We start from the raw sequence: 12,254 nt of genomic DNA, 5'->3' as shown, positions 1-12,254 counted from the left end.
GTTCATGTTCAGACTTTATGTCGGCATTCATCTCCAGGTCTGTTCTGGAACGAGTTATGTATTTGGTAAATGAATGTGTCACTGAGAGTTTTTCCACTGGGGAAATGAATATTTTGTCACACACAATCAGCAATTAAAGTTCATAAAGCTATTCAACTTGTGGTGATAAATGTTGCTAGTGGAAAGAGATCTAGAGGAACCATGTGTGGTCTGTAGGGCCCTAGTGGAATCTGAACCCGTTATAACAGACTTCAAAGAGCCAGCTAATAGTATATTTATTGGGCGTTGCTCCTAAAGAGTTATCCCCACAAGAGGACAGTGATTATGTGGAACTGATTTAGGTTTGTGTAAAACAGTTTAATAAATGGAAACAAATATGTTTCCATTCTAGCCTATTCATTTTATTGGAGTGATTTTATAATATGTGTAACAGTTAAAGAATAACAAATAGAATAGTCAAAATTGTAATAACCATTTTAGATCTTAAAAGTCAAAATATTGATATTGAAAAACATTTGTAATGTCTTGACAATAATCCATGTACCATATGTGTAGATGAATACAATGGATATGGGATGGATAAGGTGAAGACCCCCATCTTCCAATTCCCCCTGCATCTCTCTTGCACTGACGTTCCAATGGTTACGTATAATACACGCCTACAGAAACTCCCGAAACTGCAAGAGCACGACAAGAGCGGCATTCGTTCTCAGTAGTATGTCGATTCAATCGGGCTACACATCCACTTCTGACCTCGAATGTAGTGTTTATCTAAAATAACAAGTGGAATATTCTTTAATTGATTTACCCACGGAGTTCGGGAGGCGTTTTATTTGGGTAAGTGTTGTTTTCAGAGATTGCGGTGCAGTTTTTAAAAATGATTCTTTAGGTTGAACACTGTGCACAATGAAATGAGATATGAGACATAAAACAGCTGTGATCCACATATTCTTATCTGGGTACTTCTTACCCATCTATATTTCCAATAGACAAATCAGTGCGCGTTTTAGTTGATTACTAGTCAAATGTGAGTTGTTTGGAAACTTTGTACGTTTTACTAGCAGTGGTCCCTGTTCTATATAAAATACAATTAGCTCTCTATCTCGTTTTAAACTATTTGAAACTGAGTTTTCTCAAATTCATCAGATTACGAATTGTGAGCATTCCATTATTTTAAGATATCCCCATTCAAAGGGGATGAGATTGCAGAGCTGTCAGACTGATTTAGGGAATACTTAAAGTAGTAACGTTAGCAGGTGCATGGCGCAGGTTTAGGAACTGCAATGCCAGTGCAGTGCTGCCATATGTGCCCATAAATAATCCACTGAGTGTACATTTACTTATAGCTGCCTCAGCACAATGAAAGACAATCGCCACACTGAGAGAGCAGAGATTCTTCTCTCCAGATTTAACAGTTGGCCGTATTGTTGTATTTTATATATTGTAGCTAAATCCGGTTTGCTAGTGCTAAAATCGGTCAGAAGGGCTAGGCCGGGATGGGAGCACTGTTCCACAGCTGTGTGGTTGGCCTACATTAAACAAGTGAGGTACACTACAGTGTTAAGTGGTGTTATTATGGCTATAGGAATGACAGGGTTTAAAACACAGCAGGCTGTCCTGAGGCTTCTACCTTCAGCAGGTTCACTACAACCATACTGTAGAATTACTACTGTCCAGGTGTGCAGAGAGAGTCCTCACACTGACATCACTGTACACGTATGTTCCTGCAGCCCACTGTCAGATTCTTTTCTGTTGCAAACATTTTTTAAATCCTGTTTTTGCTTTGTGATTATGAGGTATTGTGGGCAGATTGATGATGGGGGGAAACGATTGAATCCATTTTGGAATACAGCTGTAATGTAATAAAACGTGTAAAAAGTCAAGTGGTCTGAATACTTCCCAAATGCAGTGTATTTGGCGTTTTCTCAGCAAGTCTGTCTGGCCTATTAGAAATACATCTGCATGGGTTATCAATTTAGCTTCAATTCCAGTCCGTATTTTCCAAACTACTTAAAAAGATGCATCATGCGTCATGCTATAACTTTAAAATACATAGGTATTGGGAAGCATTCTAAACAAGTTGTTTGCCGGAATTCCTTTTAAACTCAAGTAAAAACATGTCTATTTGTGGTCTGGCCTGGTCATCACAGAGGCAGTCTGTCTGTGTGTGTGAGTGTGGAACGGGGTGTGAGTGTGGCTGTTGTGAGTCTTGTAATTTCGATTTTTTTAGAAGCCTCCTTTCCTTAATATGCAGAAGTCAGTGGTCTCTCCTCTCCCTCTCTCTCTCTCTTTCTCTCCCTCTCTCTCTCCCTCTCTCTTTCTCTCTCTTGCTCTCTCTCCCTCTCTCTTTCTCTCTCTTGCTCGCTCTTGCTCTCCCTTTTCATGTAAAAGCCATGCAACAGAAATTCCATTTGTACAGCACCTAACTGGGGACAGCCTCTGGCCCCTGTCGTCCAAAGCGGGCCTCTCTCTTACAAATCACTTAATTAGAGATGGAAGTAGTGGAGCCACAGGGTCAGGAAGAAGAGATGGGGGAAAAGTAGAGAATCAAAGTCTGTGACTCCAGGCAGCCAGAGGTCCAGAGGTCCAGAGGTCCAGAGCCTGCTGTGTGTTAATCCGTCCGCTGGTCCATTCATTGCTCCATATCCTCACACCACCTGTCTGCCTGTCTACACCAATCTCAGCACCCAGCATTAATGCCTAGATTCAATCAGATCCAGCATTAACCGGTGATAGCCGACACCCGCATAGCTGATGTTTTGGCGGTGTCGGAGGTGTCAGAGGTGTCAAATCAGTGAGCAGCTACTCTTGATCAATGTCACGAAGCCACACCCGTCCCACTCACATTAGAAGTTCAGAATGAGAAACTTGTTGACTGAACTCTAGAATGCCTACTTCAAGTGTTTTAGTACTAGTCTGTAATCTCAGGACTTAACCTATGCCTTTTTTTTTTTTTACCTGGTTACAGGTCAATTTAAAATCATTAATCAATATGAGGATTTCTATCAGCCTGATCAAGGTATAGATTACATCTCACATTCCAGTGTTCAAACAAGGCTGCATGGGATTTCTCTTAATCCGACTCCGTGCAGCCAATGGCAATGCCCACTTTATGTATAATGCCAGGAACAACTTGTGGATCTGACAGCTCTAACACAGTTCCAACTCTGACACTGCCTATGTGGATGTAGGCTAAAGCGGATGTCATTGAATAGAGCCCTAAATCAGCTTTGCATCATAAAGGAATGTTCTAGGTCATCATAAAGCATCATAAAGAATGTTCTAGGTCATCATAAAGCATCATCAAGAATGTTCTAGGTCATCATAAAGGAGTGTTCTACGTCATCATAAAGGAATGTTCTAGGTCATCATAAAGCATCATCAAGAATGTTCTAGGTCATCATAAAAGAATGTTCTAGGTCATCATAAAGGAATGTTCTACGTCATCATAAAGGAATGTTCTAGGTCATCATAAAGCATCATCAAGAATGTTCTAGGTCATCATAAAGGTATGTTCTACGTCATCATAAAGGAATGTACATCATCATAATGGAATGTTCTACATCATCATAAAGGAATGTTCTAGGTCATCATAAAGCATCATCAAGAATGTTCTAGGTCATCATAAAGGAATGTTCTACGTCACCATAAAGGAATGTACATCATCATAATGGAATGTTCTACATCATCATAAAGGAATGTTCTATGTCATCATAATGGAATGTTCTACATCATCATAAAGGAATGTTCTACGTCATCATAAAGGAATGTTCTAGGTCATCATAAAGCATCATAAAGAATGTTCTAGGTCATCATAAAGGTATGTTCTAGGTCATCATAAAGCATCATAAAGGAATGTTCTAGGTCATTATAAAGGAATGTTCTAGGTCTACATAAAGGAATGTTCTACGTCATCATAAAGGAATGTTCTACATCATCATAAAGGAATGTTCTACGTCATCATAAAGGAATGTTCTACGTCATCATAAAGGAATGTTGTCGGTCATCATAAAGGAATGTTGTCGGTCATCATAAAGGAATGTTTTACGTCATCATAAAGGAATGTTGTCGGTCATCATAAAGGAATGTTCTACATCATCATAAAGGAATGTTGTCGGTCATCATAAAGGAATGTTCTACGTCATCATAAAGGAATGTTGTCGGTCATCATAAAGGAATGTTCTACGTCATCATAAAGGAATGTTGTCGGTCATCATAAAGGAATGTTCTACATCATCATAAAGGAATGTTGTCGGTCATCATAAAGGAATGTTCTACGTCATCATAAAGGAATGTTGTCGGTCATCATAAAGGAATGTTGTCGGTCATCATAAAGGAATGTTTTACATTATCATAAAGGAATGTTCTAGGTCATCATAAAGGAATGTTCTAGGTCATCATAAAGGAATGTTCTAGGTCATCATAAAGGAACGTTCTAGGTCATCATAAAGGAACGTTCTAGGTCATCATAAAGGAATGTTTTACATCATCATAAAGGAATGTTTTACGTCATCATAAAGGAATGTTGTCGGTCATCATAAAGGAATGTTCTACGTCATCATAAAGGAATGTTGTCGGTCATCATAAAGGAATGTTCTACGTCATCATAAAGGAATGTTGTCGGTCATCATAAAGGAATGTTTTACGTCATCATAAAGGAATGTTGTCGGTCATCATAAAGGAATGTTTTACGTCATCATAAAGGAATGTTGTCGGTCATCATAAAGGAATGTTTTACGTCATCATAAAGGAATGTTCTACGTCATCATAAAGGAATGTTGTCGGTCATCATAAAGGAATGTTGTCGGTCATCATAAAGGAATGTTGTCGGTCATCATAAAGGAATGTTTTACATCATCATAAAGGAATGTTCTAGGTCTACATAAAGGAATGTTCTAGGTCTACATAAAGGAATGTTCTAGGTCATCATAAAGGAATGTCTAGGTCATCATAAAGGAATGTTCTACGTCATCATAAAGGAATGTTCTACGTCATCATAAAGGAATGTTCTAGGTCTACATAAAGGAATGTTCTACGTCATCATAAAGGGCAGGATGGTACAGTAATAGAACCAACAGGATGTCCGGAGCTCTTGGATAGTAGACCATATCTCACTGACTAGCACCATATCACCAACAGCCTCCCAGACAGCCTCTTGACGTTCCACGGTGACACTGAAGGGCACAACGCCTCCGCCATACATTTCTCTGTCCTACTACTTCTCTAGCAGTCAGTCCCAGAGACCAGGCACGTAGAGGTACAGTATGGGCTTCAGTCCATTGAAACATAGAGTACACTCTTAGAAAAAAGTGTTCCAAAAGTGTTCTTCGGCTGTCCCCATAGGATAACCCTTTTTGGTTACAGGTAGAACCTGTTCTACACGGAACCAAAAGGGTTCTACTTGGAACCCAAAAGGGTTCTACCTGCAACTAAAAATGGGTTCTTCAAAGGGTTCTCCTATGGGGACAGCCGAAGAACCCTTTAAGGTTCTAGATAGCTCCTTTTTTTCACTAAATCAGTGAGTGACAGATTTACTCAGGACTTCCTATAAAACAGACAGCAGCAGGTTCTTAACCCAGCCTGCCCTCTGTATAACCACTAATTATATCTACTCCCACAATATGGCCCTGTCTATGGAGTTACCAGAGGGTTAAGAGACCTTACAGTTGACTTACAGTACCTCAAAGTGGTCCAACAATCTGTGCTCCACACACGATTCAATCTTGAATTTCAATGGAATGGATATTGATTTAAAGCTTCATTGCGACCAGTCTTTCTTTGGAATCCAAAACCGACGATTTTGTTACATGAGACATATGTTATGTGACTTGAGGGAAATTCTTTTTGACCAGGTTTTTAATCATCTTCCAGATCAGCACCACTACACTTAGACTGGGTTGCTGTCTCTTCAGGGCCAATAGTTTAGCTGTTGTTGTCATTTAGGATGAAGTTATAATTTATCTTAATAAACCCTAGCCTCTTTTAGTCATCTCTTATCCAGAATGACTTACAGTAGGGAGTGCACAGACTTTCATACTGGTCCCCCATAGGAATCAAACACACAACCCTGGCTTTCCAAGCACCATGCTCTACCAACTCAGCTACTTGGGACTAACCAGATTCTCATACATAGAGGCCCATGTACACTGTATAATCCTCTGTTGGCTGACTACAGTGGTTCAGAAGTCTCTTAGCTTCTTACTCAGTGTTGTAGTATCCCACAGAGATAAATGACACCATAGAGAGAATCATACTCCTACACCAACATTTGGTCTGACTAGTTCTTGTGGATCTCTGAACACAACAGAAGGAATTAGCATCTCTCTCTCTGTGCCTCTGCACTGTAGTGAAGGGAAGAACCCCAGTCATTCACAGAGGATTGTTGTTCCCTGTTTGACCTGAAATATCACGTTGCCTGTATCAGATCACCTTTCTGACCTGGCCCTAGTACAGGAGGACAGGAGTCCTGGTTCAGGATCACCTTTCTGACCTGGCCCTAGTACAGGAGGACAGGAGTCCTGGTTCAGGATCACCTTTCTGACCTGGCCCTAGTACAGGAGGACAGGAGTCCTGGATCAGACATGTAAACATTGTCAAAGCAAGTGAACTAGATAATAATCTCTCTCTCTCTCTCTCTCTCTCTCTCTCTCTCTCTCTCTCTCTCTCTCTCTCTCTCTCTCTCTCTCTCTCTCTCTCTCTCTCTCTCTCTCTCTCTCTCTCTCTCTCTCTCTCTCTCTCTCTCTCTCTCTCTCTCTCTCTCTCTTCCACCTGGGCAAGTGATTACTGGCCAGTGGAATGCAGAGAAAGAGAGAGCGATGTAGATGGAGAAGGAAATAGAGAGAGATAAAATGATGAGAGAGAATGCATGTGGTTTCTATGCAGGTCTCATCTTAGAGGAAGGATTTAATTGAAGCCATTTCCTGCCATCAATCCACTGTAAATCTGCCCTTGAATCTAATCAAAATAAAATACAATATTACTTTCTATGCTAAAACGCTACCGCAACAACCACTCTTTCATTTCCAAAAGAATACATGCAGCACAGGAGGTTGGTGGCACCTTAATGGAGGAGGACGGGCTCGTACCCCAAACACACGGTTTCCACATGTTTGATGCCATTCCATTGACTCCGTTCCAGCCATTATTATGAGCCGTCCTCCCCTCAGCCTCCACTGGCATGCAGGTAATAAAGTGTTGGTGACAGATCTGTTTATTGCTCCAGCTCTGGCAGAAGGGTTGAGGAAGGAGGAAGGTTTGAAGTTCCTGTCTCAATGTATTCTAGTTGACATGCTTTGAAAAGAAAGACTTGAATGGAAACTACATAATGTGCTTAGAATTATATGTGCATCAATCTGATACAAATAAATATAGAATAAATATATCCTACTTATATTTTAGTTTGGATAAGATTGTCTGCTGTGTATCTCATAAAGATTGCACATAAATATATTTATACATAATTAGAGCGTTATTGAAGTATAAATTATAACAGTATCTCTATAGACCACAGACATATTATATTAAAACATTTAAAATACGACCTTACGACCTTACGGTCGTCATGAAGAGCAGCAGGCAAAAATTACAACCTTACGGTCGTTATGAAGAGCAGCAGGCAAAATTACAACCTTACGGTCGTTATGAAGGGCAGCAGGCAAAAATACAACCGTACAGTCGTCATGAAGGGCAGCAGGCAAAAATACAACCGTACAGTCGTCATGAAGGGCAGCAGGCAAAAATACAACCGTACAGTCATGAAGGGCAGCAGGCAAAAATACAACCGTACAGTCATGAAGGGCAGCAGGCAAAAATACAACTGTACGGTCGTCATGAAGGGCAGCAGGCAAAAATACAACCGTACGGTCGTCATGAAGGGCAGCAGGCAAAAATACAACCGTACGGTCGTCATGAAGGGCAGCAGGCAAAAATACAACCGTACGGTCGTCATGAAGGGCAGCAGGCAAAAATACAAACTTACGGTCGTCATGAAGGGCAGCAGGCAAAAATACAAACTTACGGTCGTCATGAAGGGCAGCAGGCAAAAATACAAACTTACGGTCGTCATGAAGGGCAGCAGGCAAAAATACAACCTTACGGTCGTCATGAAGGGCAGCAGGCAAAAATACAACTGTACAGTCGTCATGAAGAGCAGCAGGCAAAAATACAACCATACGGCCGTCATGAAGGGCAGCAGGCAAAAATACAACTGTACGGTCGTCATGAAGGGCAGCAGGCAAAAATACAACCGTACAGTCGTCATGAAGGGCAGCAGGCAAAAATACAACCGAACAGTCGTCATGAAGGGCAGCAGGCAAAAATACAACCGTACAGTCATGAAGGGCAGCAGGCAAAAATACAACCGTACAGTCATGAAGGGCAGCAGGCAAAAATACAACCGTACAGTCATGAAGGGCAGCCGGCAAAAATACAACCGTACGGTCGTCATGAAGGGCAGCAGGCAAAAATACAACCGTACGGTCGTCATGAAGGGCAGCAGGCAAAAATACAACCGTACGGTCGTCATGAAGGGCAGCAGGCAAAAATACAAACTTACGGTCGTCATGAAGGGCAGCAGGCAAAAATACAAACTTACGATCGTCATGAAGGGCAGCAGGCAAAAATACAAACTTACGGTCGTCATGAAGGGCAGCAGGCAAAAATACAACCATACGGTCGTCATGAAGGGCAGCAGGCAAAAATACAACCTTACGGTCGTCATGAAGGGCAGCAGGCAAAAATACAACCGTACGGTCGTCATGAAGGGCAGCAGGCAAAAATACAACCTTACGGTCGTCATGAAGGGCAGCAGGCAAAAATACAACCGTACGGTCGTCATGAAGGGCAGCAGGCAAAAATACAAACTTACGGTCGTCATGTAGGGCAGCAGGCAAAAATACAAACTTACGGTCGTCATGAAGGGCAGCAGGCAAAAATACAACCGTACGGTCGTCATGAAGGGCAGCAGGCAAAAATACAACCGTACGGTCGTCATGAAGGGCAGCAGGCAAAAATACAAACTTACGGTCGTCATGTAGGGCAGCAGGCAAAAATACAAACTTACGGTCGTCATGAAGGGCAGCAGGCAAAAATACAAACTTACGGTCGTCATGAAGGGCAGCGGGCAAAAATACAAACTTACGGTCGTCATGAAGGGCAGCAGGCAAAAATACAAACTTACGGTCGTCATGAAGGGCAGCAGGCAAAAATACAACCGTACGGTCGTCATGAAGGGCAGCAGGCAAAAATACAACCTTACGGTCGTCATGAAGGGCAGCAGGCAAAAATACAACCGTACGGTCGTCATGAAGAGCAGCAGGCAAAAATACAACCATACGGTCGTTATGAAGGGCAGCAGGCAAAAATACAACCGTACGGTCGTTTTGAAGGGCAGCAGGCAAAAATACAACCGTACGGTCGTCATGAAGAGCAGCAGGCAAAAATACAACCGTACGGTCGTCATGAAGGGCAGCAGGCAAAAATACAACCGTTCGGTCGTCATGAAGGGCAGCAGGCAAAAATACAACCGTACGGTCGTCATGAAGGGCAGCAGGCAAAATTACAACCATACGGTCGTTATGAAGAGCAGCAGGCAAAAATACAACCATACGGTCGTTATGAAGAGCAGCAGGCAAAAATACAACCGTACGGTCGTCGTGAAGAGCAGCAGGCAAAATTACAACCATACGGTCGTTATGAAGAGCAGCAGGCAAAAATACAACCATACTGTCGTTATGAAGAGCAGCAGGCAAAAATACAACCGTACGGTCGTCATGAAGAGCAGCAGGCAGAAATACAACCGTACGGTCGTCATGAAGAGCAGCAGGCAAAAATACAACCTTACGGTCGTTATGAAGGGCAGCAGGCAAAAGTACAACCGTACGGTCGTCATGAAGAGCAGCAGGCAAAAATACAACCTTACGGTCGTCATGATGGGCAGCAGGCAAAAATACAACCGTACGATCGTTATGAAGGGCAGCAGGCAAAAATACAACTGTACAGTCGTCATGAAGGGCCGCAGGCAAAAATACAACCGTACGGTCGTCATGAAGGGCCGCAGGCAAAAATACAACTGTACGGTCGTCATGAAGAGCAGCAGGCAAAATTACAACTGTACGGTCGTTATGAAGGGCAGCAGGCAAAATTACAACCGTACGGTCGTCATGAAGGGCAGCAGGCAAAATTACAACTGTACGGTCGTTATGAAGAGCAGCAGGCAAAATTACAACTGTACGGTCGTCATGAAGGGCAGCAGGCAAAAATACAACCGTACGGTCGTCATGAAGGGCAGCAGGCAAAAATACAAACTTACGGTCGTCATGAAGGGCAGCGGGCAAAAATACAAACTTACGGTCGTCATGAAGGGCAGCAGGCAAAAATACAAACTTACGGTCGTCATGAAGGGCAGCAGGCAAAAATACAACCGTACGGTCGTCATGAAGGGCAGCAGGCAAAAATACAACCTTACGGTCGTCATGAAGGGCAGCAGGCAAAAATACAACCGTACGGTCGTCATGAAGAGCAGCAGGCAAAAATACAACCATACGGTCGTTATGAAGGGCAGCAGGCAAAAATACAACCGTACGGTCGTTTTGAAGGGCAGCAGGCAAAAATACAACCGTACGGTCGTCATGAAGAGCAGCAGGCAAAAATACAACCGTACGGTCGTCATGAAGGGCAGCAGGCAAAAATACAACCTTACGGTCGTCATGAAGGGCAGCAGGCAAAAATACAACCGTACGGTCGTCATGAAGGGCAGCAGGCAAAATTACAACCATACGGTCGTTATGAAGAGCAGCAGGCAAAAATACAACCATACGGTCGTTATGAAGAGCAGCAGGCAAAAATACAACCGTACGGTCGTCATGAAGAGCAGCAGGCAAAAATACAACCATACGGTCGTTATGAAGAGCAGCAGGCAAAAATACAACCGTACGGTCGTCGTGAAGAGCAGCAGGCAAAATTACAACCATACGGTCGTTATGAAGAGCAGCAGGCAAAAATACAACCATACGGTCGTTATGAAGAGCAGCAGGCAAAAATACAACCGTACGGTCGTCATGAAGAGCAGCAGGCAGAAATACAACCGTACGGTCGTCATGAAGAGCAGCAGGCATAAATACAACCTTACGGTCGTTATGAAGGGCAGCAGGCAAAAGTACAACCGTACGGTCGTCATGAAGAGCAGCAGGCAAAAATACAACCTTACGGTCGTCATGATGGGCAGCAGGCAAAAATACAACCGTACGATCGTTATGAAGGGCAGCAGGCAAAAATACAACTGTACAGTCGTCATGAAGGGCCGCAGGCAAAAATACAACCGTACGGTCGTCATGAAGGGCCGCAGGCAAAAATACAACTGTACGGTCGTCATGAAGAGCAGCAGGCAAAATTACAACTGTACGGTCGTTATGAAGGGCAGCAGGCAAAATTACAACCGTACGGTCGTCATGAAGGGCAGCAGGCAAAATTACAACTGTACGGTCGTTATGAAGAGCAGCAGGCAAAATTACAACTGTACGGTCGTCATGAAGGGCAGCAGGCAAAAATACAACCGTACGGTCGTCATGAAGGGCAGCAGGCAAAAATACAACCGTACGGTCGTCATGAAGAGCAGCAGGCAAAAATACAACCTTACGGTCGTCATGAAGGGCAGCAGGCAAAAATACAACCGTACGGTCGTTATGAAGGGCAGCAGGCAAAAATACAACCTTACGGCCGTCATGAAGGGCAGCAGGCAAAAATACAACCTTACGGTCGTCATGAAGGGCAGCAGTTAAAAATACAACCTTACGGTCGTTATGAAGAGCAGCAGTCAAAAATACAACCGTACGGTCGTTATGAAGGGCAGCAGGCAAAAATACAACCGTACGGTCGTCATGAAGGGCAGCAGGCAAAAATACAACCGTACGGTCGTCATGAAGGGCAGCAGGCAAAAATACAACCGTACGGTCGTCATGAAGGGCAGCAGGCAAAAATACAACCATACGGTCGTCATGAAGGGCCGCAGGCAAAAATACAACCGTACGGTCGTCATGAAGAGCAGCAGGCAAAAATACAACCGTACGGTCATTTTGAAGGGCAGCAGGCAAAAATACAACCGTACGGTCGTCATGAAGAGCAGCAGGCAAAAATACAACCGTACGGTCGTCATGAAGGGCAGCAGGCAAAAATACAACCGTACGGTCGTCATGAAGGGCCGCAGGCAAAATTACAACCATACGGTCGTTATGAAGAGCAGCAGGCAAAAATACAAC

General features: G+C 43.2%; 1 protein-coding gene across 1 annotated transcript in view; it reads left to right on the top strand.

The window, feature by feature from the left end:
• The first annotated feature begins 684 nt into the window (after nucleotides 1-684).
• The window catches only part of LOC129847354 (ly6/PLAUR domain-containing protein 6-like), a 29,831-nt gene continuing 18,261 nt past the window's right edge, over nucleotides 685-12,254 (top strand). The window contains exon 1 of the mRNA XM_055915121.1: nucleotides 685-837. The gene's annotated coding sequence lies outside the window, so the exon portion shown is untranslated. The remainder of the gene's footprint in view (nucleotides 838-12,254) is intronic.

This window comes from Salvelinus fontinalis, unplaced genomic scaffold, assembly GCF_029448725.1.
Source record: "Salvelinus fontinalis isolate EN_2023a unplaced genomic scaffold, ASM2944872v1 scaffold_0794, whole genome shotgun sequence".
In the NCBI taxonomy this organism is placed as follows: Eukaryota; Metazoa; Chordata; class Actinopteri; order Salmoniformes; family Salmonidae; genus Salvelinus; species Salvelinus fontinalis.
The sequence above is the reverse complement of the archived record's forward strand: the minus strand, read 5'-3'. Positions and strand labels throughout refer to the sequence as shown.